Raw genomic sequence first — 19,270 nt, 5'->3', positions numbered from 1 at the left:
TTCAGGGAATTGAAGCTCTAGCTAGCCCGCGAGTGTTCGGGACAGTCTGTATCCCGCGGGTCAGACTGTGCATCCCAGGACTGTGGTGGGTGGGACTCAGAAAACTGGGTCTTGGGTCTCTCGAGGTGCGTTTGCGAGTTGCGAGAGGACCGCACCATCCTCCTGACCCGAGATTTGCGCGTGGTGCTTCGCAGCGCGCGGCCCCTTTAAGGCTCAGCGAGTGACCTCAGCCGCGCGCTCCGGCCCCGCCCCCGCCAGCGGCGTTCCCATTGCGCAGGCGCGTCGCGGCGGTACCCGGCGGGGCTCGGGACGCGCCAGCAGCGGCGGAGATACAGGGCTGCGGCGCCGCCTGCTCCGCCTGCAGTCTCCAGCGCCATGGGCTCCTGAGGTACCCGGGCGGCGGATGCACGAGATGGACGGGGACAGGGTGGGGGCTGCACCTTGGGGAGAACCCCACGCTCTGGACTTCCCGCGGGGAGGAAGGGATTCAGAGGCCCCCCGAGCGGCCCGTGGGTGTGCCCGCTTCGCCAGCGTGGCGGGGCCCTAAGTGTAACCCGACCTGCTCGTGGGGGAGTCGGGGTGGGCGGCGCGGGGCCCAGCCTCTTACCGATGGGACTGTGCGCGCCGCGGTGGGTGTGCTGCTGCTTGGCACGGCCAGACGGGGCCAGGAAGCGTCGGTCCCCAGTGCAGTGGCTTTGACCCGGCAGGGTGGTCGCCTCTTGAGGCGGTACTTGCGTAAATAGGGGTGTGCGCGCGCGTTGCACACAGGTCAGTAGATTTGGAAGGGGACAAATAGGAATCTGGGGCCCCCAGGATGTTGGATGTTCAAAGGAACCCCAGAGATTGGTCTGGGTGTGTTGTGCCTCTTTTCCTGGGCACGCCCTTGGACACCTGGCCTGGATAGGACTCCGGGGCTAAAGAGCTCCAGGCAATGGCAAAGCTAGGTAGTCTGGGGAATGGACTCGGATTTTTCGTTTGTATCCTTTCTGGAGGACTGTGTGAGGCGGGATTCTCATCCATCCCTCCCTCCCGCGGAGGCCTTGGTGGGGCAAAGCAGGTGTCTGCCTGCCTGATACCTGTGTGCTAGGTGAAGGTCCATTTATTATTCATCTGGCTGCCAGGTGCTTTATGTAAGGAGAGAAGGAGCAATCTGTGCCCTGGAGGCCAGTGCTGCAGACTCAGCCGAGACACACACACACACACACACACACACACACACACCTACTTCTCAGAGGTCTGGCTTTCCTGACTAGCATCCCTCTCCATCCTGGGGGGCGGGGGGCAGAAGCCAGGCTGTTGCTCCTGCACACAGATGTGAGGGTCCAGGCATCTAGAAGCTCTCAGGTGCTTGGGCACAATTAGAATTGGAAATAACTCCAGGGATTCCAGAAACAGAAGACAAAGACCAAGAGGAGTAGGGAGGTGGATTCAGTGCTGGGTGGGGGGAGGAGAGGACAAACCAGCCCCCATCCACCCCCAAAAAAGCTTCAGTACAAAGGGACAGTTGAGCCAAAGCTGGGTGACTGACATTCCTCAGAGGCTTTTTGCTTTCCCCAGTTTGTTCTATCAGCAGCTGTATGAATAAAGTATATTTGTGGGCATAGTTGTGGGAAACTGAGGCAGCAGGTCAAGGTGGGTGGGGTGGGATTAGTGACTCACTTGTCAGGTGACTCTGGTAGCATCCTTCATCCCTGGCACTTGCCAAGTTGCCTCGTAACTTACTGAGCACCTACTATGTGCCAGGCTCAGGGCTGCCTCCAGCCCCTGCTGGCTCCTTGCTCTCCCTGATGTCCCTGGAGCAGAACATGGAGGGAAAGGATCTAGTACCTGCTTCTAGAGACTCCCAGTCTGCTGGGGAGGTGGACATAGATGGCGACCCCATTGGCCAGTGTGGGTGGTGAGGCTCTAAATATTCCCTAAGAGTCATAGGTGACCTGGGCGTCCTTGTGCAATCCTGGGGGGTGGCTTGTAATTTGTCCCAGGGTGGTGGGGTTGTACTAAGGCGGAGAGAAGAGCTTCCGGGTGGGTGACCAGCTTGTCCTAGTTCAGGGCTGATTTCTGTGGACCGAGCCTCCTGTCTGCCCGCGGCTTTCTCACGTTTTTTTTCCTCTTTGGTGCTGTGCACACAGTCGGGCCTCAGGCAGTCCATGCAGGCTGGTTTACTGAGCCCTGTCCTCAGCCCTCTCTCTCTAGCACTCCCTGCCTTTGAGGTTTTGCTCTTGTTTGCCAGCTGGCCTGCCCAGGCCTCTCCCCAAGAGGGGCTCCGTGCTATTTCCAGTCCCCGCTGTGCTCATTTCTCTCAACATGTTCCCTGGAGTAGAAACTGCTAGGTAAGGCAGGGCCCAGGCCTTTATTGTTTTGAAAGTGAGTAGCAGCGAAATGAGACTGGGGATTTGGTGTGAGTGTTGGGAGGCCTGGAGCTAGGCCCTCAGAGCTCTATGTGGGCTCTGCCCCAGGACCTTGACTGAGGCTTTGGGGGTCAGCAGGTGCTTACTGAACACCTCCCGTGTGTCCTGAGTTTGCTGGCTGTTGGGGAAGAGAGGCCAGAGACCTGGTTGGCTGAGGTAGGCTGAGGTAGTCCAGCACGTAACTAATACATTTGAGATGATGTTCTACTTGGGGTAAGGAGAGAATTCTGAAGGGGCCCAGAGGACAGTAGGAACAACAGCTCGTTTCCTGAGTACTTACCGTGTGCCAGGCACAGTTCAAAGTGCTTTCCTGAGTTCTCGTTCCATCCTCCACTATCCGGTGAGGTGGGGCTGCCACCTTCCATATCACATGGCAGTTGGTCGGATCTCCAGGCTTTTCCCCTCTGACCTTCGAGATGCTTGGGGCCTTCCAGGTCCTGAAGTTAGAGGTGGGGTACCCAGGAGGAGAGGAGGGTAGCAGGAGCCCCGAGCAGGGTGGAGGCCTGTGATGTCTCCCTTTCGGAGCATTTTGATTTGATCCCCGTGTGGACAACAAAAAGCCTTTGAAAGTTTGAGAGGAAGTGGCACACACACCCTGTGCTGTGAGGCTGTATCACCGTCCTGCATCTGGCTTCCTTCATTCTGGTGCATAACTCCAAGATGACCTGCCTGCCTCCTTCCTGCTCGCTGCCCCTTGGGTCCCTGGAGTCTCTGGAGTCTCTGCTCTGTTTTTCTTTTGCATCTTTAGGACTGAAGGTTACTGCGCCCCGGGCTCTGCTCTCTTCTGCTGGCCTCTTCTGCTCTCTATCATTTGGATCCACTGAACTAAAAATATTTTTCTTCTGTGTGTGTGTGTGTGTTTAATTGGAGACAGGGTCTCATGTATTCCAGGCAACACTTGAAGCCACTATATGGCTGAGGATAACCTTGAACTTCTGACCTTCCTGCCTTTACCTTCCAATGCCTAGGATTATGGGCATGTGCCCAGTTTATATGGTGCCGCCATGCCAGGGCAGAGTGTCAGCTACTGAGCCAGCCCTGAACTTGTTTCCTTACGGATCGAACCCCCGATTCTCCCAGGTCTCCTGGGCTCTTAGCTTTTCTTGTCACCTCGGGAGGTATGGTCAGTCGCCCACCATCCGTGCTTGGACCCCTCAGCCCTATGAACACAGGGAGAAGGAGCAGGGGATGCAGCCGGTCCTGGAGCCAGGAGCTGGGTGGAGCTGCTACGCCTTCCTTCTTGCTCCACTCTGCCAGGGGCCAGGCGGGCTGGATCCGGCGCAGTGACTGCTGGCCTGCCTGTCCGAGGAATCACAGTCATCAGCTCTTTGGACAGAGGCTGTGAGATTGCCCATGCTCTACTCGGGGTCTTTGCAGAATCTTGCAAGAGCACAGCTGTGCCAGGAGGTGGGGGCTGATGGGCTGTAGGAGAGAACATGGGAGCGGAGGGAGAAAGCCCAGTGGGTGCCTTAGCATAGGCAGCTGAGAGTTCAGGAATCTGGGCCAGTGAGATGGCTCAGGGAGTAAAAGCGCTTTTCCTGCAAGGCTGAGGAGCCAGCTTTGATCCCCATAGCCTGTGGTGGAAGGAGAGACCCAGCCCCTGAAAGTGGTCTTCTAACATCTGCATGCGTACTGTGGCATGCATGTATGTACACACACACACATACACACACATTGAAATGTGGGAGCAGAAGACAGGGAACTAATGAGCTGAGCAGTTCTGATGACCTGGAAAGAGAATTAGGAATTGCTTTTATTAGCCTTGTGTCCTTGGGCAGGTTGCTCGCCAGGTATAATTCATGGTTCTTAAAATGAAGGTAGCCAGGCATGGTGGCTCCTGCCTTTAGTCCCAGCACTCTGGAGGCAGAGGCAGGTGGAACTTTGTGAGTTTTAGGCTAGCCTGGTCTACATAGTGAGTTCAAGGATAGACAGGCTGCATAGTGAGACTTTGTTTCAAACAGTAAAGCAATAGATGACAGATAGATAGATAGATAGATAGATAGATAGATAGATAGATAGATACATAGATAGATACATAGATAGATAGAAAATTAAGGTGGTGGTATTATTGCACATTATGTAATTCTATTACTTGGAGGTTGAGGCAGGAGGATGGGTTCAAGGCCAGCCTGGGGAAAGATAGGAGCTGCAGTTTGCTTCATCTGTAGAATGCAAATGCCAGCAGCATAGGTATTATAGGGCTATCATGACCCAGTGTTTGCATTAGTGTACAATATGTGCGTGGGAGCAAGAGGGCTAGCCTTGGGTAATGTTCTTCATCCACCTTGTTTTTTTGCAACAAGATCTCTCACTAGGACCTGGGGCTCTCAGACTAGGAAAGCTGGCAGGGAGCCCAGGGACTTGTCTGTCTCTGCTTCTCCAGTCTGGAATATAAATGTGCATTAACACGCCAAGCCTTATACGTAGATGCTGGGAGTCGAACTCAGATCTTCAGGCTGGTGCGGCCAGTACTTTACGGACCAAACTCTCTTTTCTGTTCTCACCGGCTTTTGCTGTTTGTTTGCAGGCTATTTAATTTCTCCGGGAGTCCAGTCTGTCAGGCAGAATGTGGGGAGCTGCATCCAGCCAGGGAGAGACGCCAGTGGCAGGACAATCACAGTTGTCATGGATGCTTTGAGGGGATGTTGTTGCCTGGGCAGGCGCTTTTCTGATGCAGCAACAGTTACGATGATGTCACCATGTGAAAAGGTGGAGAAAGTGGGTTTCAGCCAGAAACAGCTTATATACAGTGATCTGAATCGGTGCCACAAAACCAACTCCAGATCAGTGCAGCCGTACAAACAGGTCCCTAGCAGGACTGTCATCCGTGTCCACTGAGCTTGCTTTCTGCCCGAGGAGGCCGGGAAGGAGGAAGCAGGATGGAGCTACATGGAGGGCACCCAGAGGCCTCTGGTTTTAGGTTTTCTCCCTGGGCCTCCTCCTGGCTGGCCCTGCTCTGTGAGATGAGGTAGACGCTTGTACAGCACACACTGAGAAGTTGCTTGTCTCTTCTTCTTTAAAGGTTTATTAACTTTTATTTCGTATGTACGAGTGTTCGCCTTATGTGTGCACATGTCGGCCATACCCAGGGAAGTCAGAAGAGGGCGTTGGTTCCCCTGGGACTGGAGTTACAGATGGTTGTAAGCTGCCATGTGGCTGCTGGGGACTGAACCCAAGTCCTCTGCAAGAGCAGCAAGTGGCCTTAACCGCTGAGCCCTCTCTAGCCCCAGCCTCTCCTAGAACTCTGCTCTTCAAAGCCCCAAGTGCAGAAAGCCATGTGCAGGGGGTGCCCAGGAGCTGGCTGGAGCCTGAGCAGCCATGTAAGGGTTCGCTCGCGCTCCTAGATGCCGCTGTGGTCACGCTGTCCGAGCTGAGGCTGGAAAGCAGCAGACATGCCGGGCTCCTGCCTGCATCAGCTGTGTCCCTCCCACTGCCTTGCGTGACGCCAGCTCTGAGTGCAGATTTGGAGAGTCCACAGTGGGCAGGTGGACAGCGGATGGTTGTCGCATTGCCGCTCGGGATGAAGCTGGAGTTCTCCTGCCAGTGTGATGGCTCCTCCGTGGTGACCTTGATTTTATTTATGGTTTTTGTTTGTTTGTTTCAGTTTTTGAGATGGGGTCTCTGCATAGTTGTGACTATCCTAGAATGCATCATATAGATCAGGCTGGACTTGAACTCACAGAGATCATCTGTCCTTGCCTCCAGAGTGCTGGGATTAAAGGAGTGTGCCACCATGTCCAGCCATTTAGTTTTCATGTATTTGACAATTTTATTTATTTACTTTAGACAAGGTCTCCTTGTATATCCCTGGCTGGTCCAGAACTCTCTGCATTGACTAGGCTGGCCTCGGACACAAAGATCTGCCTGTCTCTGGCTCCTGATACTGGGATTAAAGGTGCATACCACCATGTCTTTTTTTGTTTGTTTGTTTTTGTTTTTGTTTTTTTGAGACACGGTTTCTCTGTGTAGTCTTGGCTGTCCTGGAACTCACTCTGTAGACCAGACTGGCCTCGAACTCAGAAATCCTCCTGCCTCTGCCTCCCAAGTGCTGGGATTACAGGCGTGCGCCACCACGCCCGGCCAACATACCACCATGTCTTGTTTGATGTTTGTTTGAGGCAGTGTCCTGTAGCCCAGGCTGGCTCAGAGGTCCTGATCTTCCCGCTTTCAACTTTTGAGTGCTGGTGTGCACTGACATGCTCAGCTTAGGACAGGATGGTCTGGTCAGACCGAGTGGTATCACTGGAGGCAAGCGGTGCCCAGTATCTGCCTACAGGGGGTGAGGGATGTCTCGGGCTTGCGTGGAGGCAGGAAGCCCAGCAGACACCTCCTCTTCCTTCTCTGAGTTGGAAACCCAAGGGGAAGATCCCACCCAGAAAGCCTTTGTGCCTGACCGAGTCACTTCCGGCTCTCTAGTGTGTTGGAGTTGCACACGAAGAGCTGAACACTGACTGAAAAGCTTGCATGAAGGTCGCCGTGCTGCAGCCTGTGCGCGGCCCTCGCTAGTGGAGTAAGTCCTGTTGATTAAAGCCGCCCTGGGCCTCAGGACTCCACGGCAACGTCTCCACACTTCCCTGTAGACGGCGGCTTGGCTGTTGAGTTGATGCTCTAGGTAGGAGCTCACACTGTCTCACTGTTTCCTGAGCGTGGGTTGCTGAGGTTGGCCACAGGTTGACAAGAGCAAAGGTCCTGGCACTTTGCTTGAAGTTCAGTGGGAAAAATGAGGTCCCCTGACTCTATCCTGGCCGCAGCAAAACTGGAGCGATGGCCCTGGGCAGCTGTTTCTAAGCTTCACAGAGGGCATTTGCTCACATTCCTATGCTGGGTGGGTTCCCAGGTCAGAAAGGCTGGTCACCAGGGTGAGAGCCAGGCTGGTGGCCTCATGGTTGTGAAGAAGGGCATACATGCACTGGATTCTTTGACAGCCTGAAGTGTGGGCAGAGAGCTTGTAAAGACTGTTTCTCTTGCTAAGACTATCGGGCCCTTTACCTGGGTGTCATGGCCCATCCCAAGATGGCTGTTCCCCCCTCTTCCCATCCCTCCTGAGGTAATTTATCACCCCAAAAGGGATTTTCAGGATACACAGCCAGCCTTCCCACCCTGAGGGACATACACCTCTGTTTTTCTTCTGATGAACTCCCCCGTGGACAAGCACATCAAGAGGCTCTGTCTGTCCTGTGCCAGTGGTGGAGGCCCTCCACTCTGCAGAGCGCGGCTGCTCTCCAGGGCCCGTGGTCAGTCTTAGAAAAGCTCTGAAGGCGCCGCCATGGCTGCCGCAGCCTCTGGTCGCCATCCCTGTTCATCCCGTGAGCAGCGAGGGGGATCCCAGCAGCACCCAGTGTGGGCGTCTACACCGCAGTGATGAGTGTTGGCAAAAATGTGTGGTCGTTTATATATTATTAATATTGCCATGTAATTACTCTAATTCTGTCCTCAATATGATCTGTTTAGGGTTTTGCAGACTACACTTCGCAGTGGCCGTGGCCCCGAGAATTCTTATTCTGTCGATGGAGAGGTTGAGACTCAGAGGGCGAATTGCCTGTGGTCCCCGCAAGAAACCAGGCTTTCTGGCTCTTCCTGGCCTGAATGACCACCAATGTTGCTCTCCTCGAGAGAGAGAGGTCGCAGCATACCAAGTTGCCAGTGGTGGAGTACTGTGATGAAGGACCTGGTTGGTCTGTGGGGCGCCTGCCTGGGGCGGCTGACAGGCAGTCAAGACAAAGCTGTGCGGATGTGGTTCATGGTGGTGGGAGAGGAAGGCAGGACCTTCAGATAGAGGGTCCACGGGGAGCGCACTTGGAGGCCAGGGACACAGCAGGTGACGTAGCCCCGAGGTAGAGTGAGTCTTCTCGAGTGGCTTATGTCCAGGAAGGTATCGTATGATGCATGAGCGTTCCGATATGTGCGGCTTAAGGTTCCAGGAACATGACAGTCTGGACTTGCTAAGGATGAATCACAGCCGCTCTATGCAGTTGGGGGACTTGATATTTTCAAGTCCCTGGACGTCTCTGTGCGTGGACTGTCTGGTTCCCTCTTGCAGAGGTCTCTCCCACTAAGCTGCGGCCAGGAGGCCTTTCCTTTCATCCACACTTTCCTAGTGGCTGGGCTCGATTTGGGGAAGAGGCGGAAGCCCCGTCCTGCTGGTCACATGTCCTCTGCTGCCCTCATTCTCAGGGAGGACACTCGGATCCGTGCCTGAGACTGCCTCTATGACGGGCTGGCTACAGGGTGATGCTTAGATCGGGTGGCCGTTGGTTATGTAACAGTTAGCAATGGACCAGGAGCGGGGAGGGTGAGTGTCATGCAATGTGAGTGTTTCTATGACTGTGCTGCCTCCACAGCTCTGGCAGGGAGTGTGACGCACAGTGCTTTTCTTTCCTGTGGGAAGGCTAGACCAGAAGCTAGAGACCCTCAGATCTCTGTCCCTCTTCCCTACCAGGCCCACTGATTCTCCCCTTCAGCCAAGGACATCAGTTATAGCTGGGTGTCTTGGTGACCTTAAGGTCCATCAGGACATCAGAGCTGGCGCTGGGGAGGGCTGAGGACAGTTGAGGTCTGGTCTTTCATTCTTCCTTATGGCCGAGCTGGGGACAGACCCTGGAGCATGTGTACCATTAGGCAAGGGCTCTCCTACTGAGCTGCACCCCCCCCATCCCTGAGTCTCCCCATATGTGTAAGAAAGTTGGGCAGAACATTGAGCGAGTTGGGGCTGATCTAGGTCCAGTACCATCTCCTCACCCAGAGCCCTGTTGGTTGAAAACTCAGTTTTTCTCTGCCATTTTTCCCCTACCTCAAGTGTCATTGCCAACATTGATTCTGTTCCTGGGGAGCCACATAAGGGTGCCCCACCTCCATCTTGACTTGTCTGAAGTGTACAGTTCTGAGCCACCAGAAGCGGCACGGGGCATTGGCCTACAGTGTTTCCGTGTGAGCAGACTGACGGGTTCCACGGCCCGGCATTGCTGCTGCTTTGAAATAGCCAAGAGCTGAACTCGACCTCAGTGCCTCTGTACCGGGAGACGCAAAGAAATTATGGCCTGTCCAGCCATGGAATATTGTGCAGTCACAGCAGAGGCCATAGAGGGTTCACGGCTGTTGTAGATAAACCACTTACTGAAAGCAGCGGGTGGAGGGCGTGTCCAGAAGCCCCTCCCTGAAGTGAAGGATGTGTCCCTGTCTGAAGCTGGGGCCACAACACCTCTTGGGGGAGTGTGCTGGTGCGAGCCATTGCTTGCTGACTGTCCTTTGTGCCTTTCCCACCTACCCGGAACAGGAGCCAGACCTGCCTAGAGCTGGCTCCAAACTCCTAGGTTCAGTGAGCCTCCCGCCTTAGCTTCCTGAATGCTGCCAGGTCCTGCTTCCCCTGTACTTCTGATGGCTAAAACATGAATGTTATATTAACTGAACTCCCCGCTCACCCAGTGTAGGAAGGCCAGGCCAGACCACCCCTTCATAGGCAGCCAGCCTCATGTAGGCCCTGACCTCATGCAGTGAAAGTATACACCCTCACAGAAGGGTCTGAGCAGGCTTGGGGGTCCCTAGTCAACAGGACCTCCAGATCCTCCCTACTGTTGGCTGGCTTTGGCACTTCTAAATCCCTACTGTGGTCAGTCACTTCCTCTGGAACTTTCAGGGCTTTCCCCATGAGCAGCCAAAGCCAGGGTGTCCCAGGCCCTCTGTGGTGGCCCTTGACCCATGCTGTCTTATGAGTACACCATTGCTGTCTTCAGACATACCACAAGAGGGCGTCAGATCCCATTGCGGATGGTTGTGAGCCACCATGGGGTTGCTGGGATTTGAACTCAGGACCTCTGGAAGAGCAGTCAGTGCTCTTAACCACTGAGCCATCTCTCCAGCCAATCCATGCTCTCTTGAGAAGCTAGGTTTTGCATTATTGGCATCCCTAACACTCCACGCCTGTGCTCACCCAGCTCCTTGGCTGTTGCCAGTCCCTCCACAGCAGCTTCAGGTATCAACCAGTTTAGTGTCTGCCCTCTGCCCTTCCCACAGCCTTCGCTATCCCTGCTGCTCTCGCTTGGGACTTTGTGTCCCAGGTACCTGACTCTTCCCTGGGACTCCTTGTGGTCACTCACTCTCCCAGGTGAGGGTGCTCACAGCTCAGCTCCTGGGATTCCTGGTTTGAGCATCTGGCCTCTCATGGCTTCTCTGGTCTCTGTGGTGCCTGGCTTCTCCTCTCCATGTCAGTGAGGCCACCCAGCTTTGTAGAATAGTCCTTTGTTCTTTTTCACTGCCGAGGAGGTGTCCACCAGCTGAATTTGACACTGTGTAGCCCTCCCTGTGAGGACAGGCATCTGCGCTGTGGCCTCTTCTGCTCTTGTTGTGAGCCCTTTGCACACTGTTGTGGGTGTGCACCAGGATGGGCTGCCTGCTCAGTGCGTACTTGTGAATGGAGTTTATTGTCTGGGGTTGGCCATCTACTGACCCTGCGCTGAGTCTTGTGCTGATACCCCAGGGAAGGGCACCTGCAGCAGTCTTTGTTTAGAAAGCTCCCAGAAGGCAGCAGGGAGGTTGGGCTTCAGGATTCTGCAGCCATGTGCTCAGTGCTGGATGGGTATTAACTAGTTAGAGAGGCTCCAAAGCCCAGCCCACTGGCTGCACACTGATTTGTTTGTACTCAGTGTGGAAAAGAACTGAGGAACCAGGATTCTGCCTGGTTCATCTGAAAACCAAAACCCCAAAACACTGAACTCTGGGTATGCTGGGGTATACTTTTGTTTTTGTTTTCTTTTGTTTTGTTTTTCGAGACAGGGTTTCTCCATATAGTCCTGGCTGTCCTGGAACTCACTCTGTAGACCAGGCTGGCCTCACACTTAGAAATCCACCTGTCTCTGCCTCCCAAGTGCTGGGATTAAAGGCGTGCACCTCCACCGCCTGCCTGGGGTACACTTTTAATCCCAGTAGTCTGGAAGCAGAGGCAGACCTGCCTCGTCTATGTAGAGAGTTCAAGGCCAGCGAAGGCTACACAGTAAGAGTCTGTCTTAGAGAAACCAACAGACAAACCAAAGACCCACTAAATTCAGGACTGGAGAGGTGGCTGGCTCAGTGGTTCAGAGCACTTGTTGATCTTGCAGAGGACCCAGGTTCCACTTCCAGCACCCACGTGGTAGCTGACAGCCCTCCTAACTCCAGTTCCAGGGGAACCATGGCCCTCCCCTGACCTCAGAGGGCACTAGGCATACAAGTGGTACACAGACATAACATGCAATCAAAACATTCTCGCACATACAATCATAAAAATCACAAAATGACAGCAAAACTCCAAAAAAAAATACCTAAAGTGAAATCACTGAATTCAAGGCAGGGTTAAGTGTTGCCGAGGAGCTGAAGGACTTGGATTCTCTTGATGATCCTCTGCCTCTGACGTCCCCACCGCCGAGCATGAACAGGCCGGGCTTGGGGAAGTTGTCCTCTGCTTCAGGCTTTGGTGGAGAAGGGGATGTTGCCTGGTGGTGTCTTGATGGGAATAGTATTTCGGGAGAAGCAGACCGCTGTCCTGCCGTGAGGCATGTGACCTTTTTCAGAAGGCTCACCAAGCAAGGCTGCCAGCTGCAGGCCAGCCACTCTCTCCTCTAATCCCCGCTGGAGAAGGGCCAGCTTGTGGGCCTTCTGTCTCCAATGTGGGCCAGCTTCCCTCCAAAGGCAGCAGCCACTTGGAGGTTGGTCAGGCTGAGGAGCAGCCCCTCCACGCACGCACGCCCCAGGTCTAGGAGCTCCTCATCCCCAGGCTACAGGCTCAGAAACCAGGAGCCCAGGTACAGCGTTCAAGGGAGCCCCTGTGGGGAGAAGGGAGTGGGCATGTCAAACGGATCCTCCTCCAGGGGTAGGACAAACAAGAGCAGCATTCCCTCTGGGGAGCATTCACATTCCAGAGAAGTGCCTGTCCTCCTGTCCAGTGCAGCCTCGCCTGAGGGCGGCCACTGCCAGAGCCTCCACTCCATGGCCTCAGCTTGGCAGGGCTCAGATCTGAGATGAAATGCATGAAAATCTGGCTGGGTGTTATGGTTCACGCTTGTAAACCCAACACTCAGGCTGAAGCAGGGGGATCACCCTGAGTTCAAGCTGGCTTCAGCTACAGAGTGAGACCTTGTCTTAAAAGGGTGGGGAAGGTTTGGGGTGAAGTGAGGCTGGAGGGAGGGTTAGGTGGTTAGTGTTTTCTGCACGCACAACCGTGAGGACCTGAGTTCGGATCCTGTCATCCACTTAACAAGCTGTGGTCTCATATGTACAAACCATCTCAAAGCCAGGAGCATTGCTGGAGCTTGTTGACTGACAGCCCTCGCCCAAAGACATGAACTCAAGGTCCAGAGAGAGACCTTTCCTCAAAAGAATACCCGACACCTTCCTGGTCTGTGCTTGCACATGTGTAATGTATACACACACAGTACACACATGCTTACCATGCTACACACACACACACACACATATATCACATACACACATATGCATACATATACCACACATACACCATAGACACACCATACACATTACATAAATACCCCATATGTGCCACACACAAACATCATATACTCATATACCATATACAAACCCGCACACTGCACATACAAGATTTAAAGAGAATCAGAGACCAGAAGTAGGCCTAGCCTTGTGGGAATATGACACCCCATTGTACCCCTCTGTGATGGGAGGGTGCAGTAGTGAGACCAAGGGCAGCAGCACGCCAGCACACGCACTTGAGTTTTGTTTTCCTGGAAGCTCCTCTGGCGTGGGTGTGGCCATTTGTCCTTGGTGCCAAGCAGAGAGAGGTTGCATAATTTGTCTCTGACACACAGCTAGAGTGGCAGAGCTGGAGTCAGGTGTAGGTGACGTGGCTCCAGGGTACAAGGTTGAAGAAAGGCCAGGCAGTGTGGGGAGGTTGTCCTCAGAGGGACAATGGCCTATCTTCCCAGAGGAGGTATGTGTTGGGGGAAGGGAAGTTTACCGAGTGGTTCCTGGGTTTGACGTAGGTCATTGTCCAGGGCCTGGTTGAGATGTGTCCCAGACCCTCCTTCCGCTTCCCTCTGCTCTATGCTCTCCAGCCCCTTCTGGGTCACATTCCACTCCCATGACCCTCCGGTGTAAGGCGGAGGGACGTTGTGTTGGCGACTCCTTGTTTTGAGAGCACATTTCCCCAAGCTTGCTTCCTTCTTTCCCATTAGTCACAGGCCTGGGGCTCAGCATGAGCCCTGCCCCTGTGTCATGGTGGCCCCGCAGGGTCTCTGCCCAGGGCCCTCATCTGTCTGGGTGCTCTGAACAAGGAAGTCTACTTTGCATGTGACCAAGGGCCTTTATGAGCTGCACAGTGCCACGTGTGGCCTGCCCAACTGAGTGAGGCCTTCTTGGCACAAGCCTACTGAAACATCAGGATTGCCCGTGCTGTGTCCCCGTCCCCAAGTCAGTCTTTAGCAGATACATTCCAGACTCCTGTCACTGTCACCCAGCTGCATGATAGCGGAAAAGGCCATGAGAGAGAAGACCAGACGTGACAGAAGGTGCGCGTGCGGGCAGGAGGCGCGGGGCTCAGAAGTGAAACTTGCAGAACATTCCAGGCCCCAAAGCAGGTGCCCTGAAATAGGGACCTTGACCTCCAGAAGTTTACAGTGTTGTCATGGAGAAGGCAGGAGGGAGCCCACCTGTGGTCAGTGTCTCTAACTCAGGGAACTTCCTAATCCGACAGTGACTAGCCCCTTGCTTGAGTGACAGCTGGTGACAGCGGCTGTTTTCATAGCCTTCATGGTGTTGTGCCCCCCACCCCTGTGGCCTCCTTAGTCTGGAAGACAGTGGTTGTGACCCAGCTTCCGCCCTTTTCCTCTCCATATCTCCTTCCAGCAGAACATTCCTGCTCAAGGCACGCTGCAAAGTGTCAGCAGTGGGGAGGGTCCAGGTGGCAGAGCCCATAGAGCGTGCTGGGTGACCCAAGGCCAGGCTCCGCAGTGCTCAGAAGCGCACAGTTGCCACTTCCCAGGTCCCCACTGTGCGCCTGGCATCATGGACCTGGAGAATGTGGGAAACAGGAATGGCGACCTCAGCAATGAGCAGTGGGCGGGGCCCAAGGTGCTGGTGACTGTTCTGCTGAGGTGAGAGTTAGTGGTCTTGTTACCGTGAGGATCACAGCAGAGGAGAAGCACCCAGCACTCAGACATGCGCTCACCTCACACATGGTGTAGGTGACAGGGCTTCTGCTGCTGAGGCTCAGACAGGAGGCTGGGAAGGAGGCCGGAGGCCTTGGTCACTGGGGAGTCAAGGCCCACTCCCGTCGGCGCTGAGTGGATTACAGGTTTGGGGGGTGGTGTAAGTGTCGAAGTCAGCCCTTGTGCTCAGGAGCCTCTCCAGCCATGCCCCTGCTCCCACCACTGCAGAAACCCCAGAGGTTCCTCGTTAGTCAGCAGCAGACTCATTTTGCTGAGTCTGACCTGAATTGATGTGAGACTAATTATAACCTTTAAAGGTTTTACTGAAGTAAGGGAGCTACAGTCTCCTCTATAGGAGTGCTGTGCATGGGAGGCTTGAGAGGTTGTTAGACCCCCCCCTGTGTGAATGCCAGACCACGTGCAGTGCTATATTCTATTTATTTACTTACTTATGGATTTAATTTTGTTGAAACAATCTTATACAGTAGGCCGGCCTCGGCTCACTAGTCTTAAACTTCCGAGCCTTCTTCTGGGATTACAGACATGAGCCGCCATATCTGGTTTATATGGTACTGGGGATGGAACTTAGGGTGCTGGTCTAAACAACAGTTCTACCCATGAGCCATGTTTCTAGCCCTGCACCCTTTTAAAGCACGCACAGCTGTGGTTGCTAAGTTTGTTGACTCAAAGGCCATGGCAACAGGACAGGACGCACCTTTGCTCTGCTCCCAAGATAAGCGCCTGCTCTCCTGTTCAGGTCCAGCTCAGAGAGGTCCAGACTCCAGCCCCACCACCCGACTAGGGGCTGGGACAGAGTGCCAGCTCAAGAGCTGGCCTCTTCAGAATTGCAGGTTGCCAGGCAGGTGGCAGAGTTGCAGGTAGGTGGCGGGGGTGACAGCACCTACAGCAGCTGGGCCACTGGGGGACCAAGCGAGTGCTGGCTTTACTTTCTGTGTGATCTGAAGCCTGGCACTGGGGGTGGGGCTGAGGGACTGTGCTGGGACCAGTTAGCACAGACTGTGGTAGACACCGTGGCAGTGGCCTTGGGCTTGTTGTACTGTTGATTACATACCTTTAACAGCAGCGGAACCCCAAACTTGCCATGCTTTTAATCCCAGCACTGGGGAGGCAGAGGCAGATGAATCTCTGAGTTTCAGACCAGCCTGGTCTACAGAGTGAGACCTGGTCTAAAAACAAAACAAACAAAACACAAACTTGGGCCGTAAGATATCTCAGTGGGTAGAGACCTTTCTGTTATGATCATAAGGGCCTGTATTTGACTCCCCAACACCCATGTAAAAAGCCAGATGTGGCCGGGCATACCAGTAACATTAGCATAAGGTGGGATTGGTAGGGCTTGCTGTCACTCTAGCCAGAAAATAGTGAGCCCCAGGTTCAGTGAAGGACCTGTCCCAAGGGAATAAGGCAGAGAGGACACCTGACAGCCTCGCCTGGCCTCTGCCCATATGCACATGGCTGCACACATATATGGCACATTTACACAGATAAACAAATACCAGGCTTTTTGAGTGTGGGTTTTGATGTACTGGTAACTATTTGCAAACTCACCCTTCCCATTACCCTTTATCTGTAAGGCCATTCCACAGAGAGGTCAGAGGACAAACTGCTACCATCGACCTAAAGTTGGAGTCTTTGATGGCGCTGGCTTCCTAGGCTGCCATGTTCAGGGTGGGCGAGCTTTGGCACTGTAGAGGGAGCATCTGAAAGACCCCACCCTGCCTTCCAAGTTCCTGTGCCCGGCTTTTGTTGCTGCCTTCCCTGACAAAGCTCCCCGCCTGGCACTCGCGTGTGCCGCAGCACTGGCCAGTGCTTCCCCCTTGGCTCCCTTCATACTCACTGGTCCATCTCAGCCCCGACTGCACAAAGGAGCCGTCAGAATTTAGCTGGTACATTTCCATCTTTTCTGTCAGTCCGATGTTTTTATAAACCAGATAGAGGTATTTGGTTCAAATTCTCTTAACACGGGTATTCAGAACACTCAGATTCACTGGGAAATTTTTTTCAGCTAAAAAAAAATCCTATTTCATAGTATCTTAGGAGCACAAATTTGAGATGTTTTTTAATCGATACAAAGTAACTCTGGTTTTGATCACAAAGCCCTGCGCAGAGCCTTCCTTGCTTGATGTTTCTGATGGGAGGGCCTCTCAAACAACAGCCGGTCCTGTGAAGTGCATGTCACGAAGGTGTCTGAGGTGGGCAGTTTGAAGGCAGTCCTGGCAAGCTTGTCTATAGGCAGTCTAGTGCCCGTGCGTGGACCCTTGCTCCTTCCTTTTCAGTGTTTAAGACAGAAGCACCTGGCACTGAGGCCAGCCTCAGTTTCCCTCTTGCTCGGTTTGGCCACTCAGATGCTTCTCTGCAAGGTAGGGAGACAGCCTCTCCTTTGGGCCTTTCCTCAGCCACTGGGTCTCAGCCTTGGTGGAGCTTTTGATGTTCTACCTTTATCGTGGACGATCCTTACGGATCCTGCGGCTGGTGAGCCGTCTCTCCCTCCCCTCCCCGGCTTTCAGCACCCGTCTCTATGACGACCTTACTCATCTTTCTCTCTTCCCTTAGAAAGCACCCAAGCTGGACGCTGCGCTCCTGCTCTGGATGCTGTGCAGGAGGATTTTTTATTTTTTCTTCTCGAGACAGTCCCCTATAGCCCAGTCTGGCCTTGAACTTGCTTTGTAGTGGAGATGACCTTGAACCCTGTTCCCTTTCCTCTGCCTCCCAAGTGCTAGGATTACCTTCGTGTACAAGCATGCCCAGTTCTGAGAGCTGACCCTAGGGTGTCAGGCGTGCTAGGTAAATACTGCCAGCTGAGCCTCACCCCAGCCCAGGAGGATCCCTTGAACATAAGATACAAGAATTTAAGCCAACCTTGGGCAGTGGGGATGGGGGTGCGGATATAGCACCATCCTAATTTTTTTTTAACCCATATAACAAGCCAGTATGTGTCTCTATATGCTATAGACTTTAAAAATCTATTTTGGACCAGGGAGATGGCTCAGCAGTTAGCACTTGTTTCTCTTGCAGAAGACCCATTTCTCAGCACCCACAACCGTCTATAACTATACTTCCAGGGCATCTGTCACAGTCTTGTGGCCTCTGAGGGCACCAGGTCCACGTGTGGTGTACCTAACATTAATGCAGGCAAAATACTCATACACATAAAATACAATTAAAAAAAAATCTAAAAACAGAAAACAAACAAAGCCAAATACAAAAAACGAATCCTCTGTTTAAAACAAATTGAGACCCACAGGACGTTCAGGCCTAGTGTACAAGGGCGGCTCCCTCCATTGGTGATGTCTTCCTTGGCCGTAGCTACATCAGCGGTTCCCTGAGGGCAGCGCAGTAGGGACCAGGCTGAGGCACACTCAGGTCTGCATTGTCACCTGTGGGAGGGAGTGATGCATGGCTCGTCCCCTGTGGAGTTTTGTACTCATCACGATTTCCCATCACTGGAAGGAACCTGCCTGCCCCACACCCCTCTCATTGTCCCTGCTGTCTGCCGACCGAGTGCTCACCTGCGCTGCGCCTTGATAGCTCCTTCACGGTGAAAATGTTCTATAGATGGACTCAGACACTTTCTGACTTTGGCTATTTTAACTAAGCGTAATGCCCTCGAGGCAACCCAATACTGTATGTATTGATACTTTAAAAAAAAAAATCCTTCTTTTGGCTAGGTTTCCAGTGCTGTGTGATTTCTGTTTTGAGCAGGCTTTAAGTTTGGTTAGGAAGCTGTCGGTTACTGCCACAGTGCTCATGCCATCACTGAATCCTCCAGGTCATGGCGCCATGCTGGTTGTTGTGGTGATTCATGAGCATCAGAGCTGGGTGAGACTGCTCTTGGTCATGTTTCCCCTCCCCCACTTAAGATCTATTTATTTGGGCTGGAGAGATGGCTCAGCGGTTAAGAGCACTGGCTGCTCTTCCAGAGGTCCTAAGTTCAATTTCTAGCAACCACATGGTGGCTCACAACCAACTAATGGGATCCAGTGCCCTCTTCTGGTGTGTCTGAAGACAGCTACACTGTACCCATATAAATAAATAAATAAATCTTTAAAAAATATTTATTTAGCCAGGCAGTGGTGGCTCACACCTTTAGTCCCAGCACTTGGGAGACAGAGGCAGGTGGATTTCTGAGTTCAAGGGCAGCCTGGTCTACATAGTAAGTTCCAAGACAGCTAGGGCTATACAGAGAAACCCTGTCTTGAAAAACAAACAAACAAACAAAAACAAAAAACAAAAAATTATTTATTTAATGTATGAGTTATCTCTCTGTGTTGCATGTACACCTATGTGCCAGAAGAGGGCGTCAGATCCCATTACAGACGGTTGTGAGCCACCATGTGGTTGCTGGGAATTGAACTCAGGACCTCTGGAAAAGCAGCCAGTGCTCTCAACCTCTGAGCCATCTCTCCAGCCCCCATATCCTCTTTTGAAAGCTTGTATAATGCCTTCAGATACCATGGAAGCTAGGTCTTGAGGAGGCATCCTGGCCAGTTCTAGCTCAGGACTGGGCCCTGGGCTTGAGGTGTATGGCGTCTTTAGCAGTAGAGGCCTAACTTCACTTCTGGAGGGCAATAGCAATGGGCTGAATGTTTTAAGAGTCTCTTGAATAGCTCTGCCCAACAGAGAGGGCTTCTTTCTCCTAGAGTTGGGGCTGGTGTTTTTTTTGTTGTTGTTGTTTTGTTTGTTTGTTTCTTT

General features: G+C 53.2%; 1 protein-coding gene across 3 annotated transcripts in view; it reads left to right on the top strand.

Annotated features, from left to right (window-relative positions):
• Positions 1-273: 273 nt before the first annotated feature.
• Positions 274-19,270, top strand: part of Tmem184b (transmembrane protein 184B) — a 44,331-nt gene continuing 25,334 nt past the window's right edge. The window contains exon 1 of one of the 3 annotated variants that reach the window (XM_052160895.1): positions 274-388. The gene's annotated coding sequence lies outside the window, so the exon portion shown is untranslated. Of the gene's footprint in view, positions 389-13,208; positions 13,342-19,270 lie in introns of those variants that run through there. The other 2 variants (XM_052160893.1, XM_052160894.1) reach the window with 2 other exon arrangements.

Source organism: Apodemus sylvaticus, chromosome 17, assembly GCF_947179515.1.
Source record: "Apodemus sylvaticus chromosome 17, mApoSyl1.1, whole genome shotgun sequence".
Classification (NCBI taxonomy): domain Eukaryota; kingdom Metazoa; phylum Chordata; class Mammalia; order Rodentia; family Muridae; genus Apodemus; species Apodemus sylvaticus.
The sequence above is the reverse complement of the archived record's forward strand: the minus strand, read 5'-3'. Positions and strand labels throughout refer to the sequence as shown.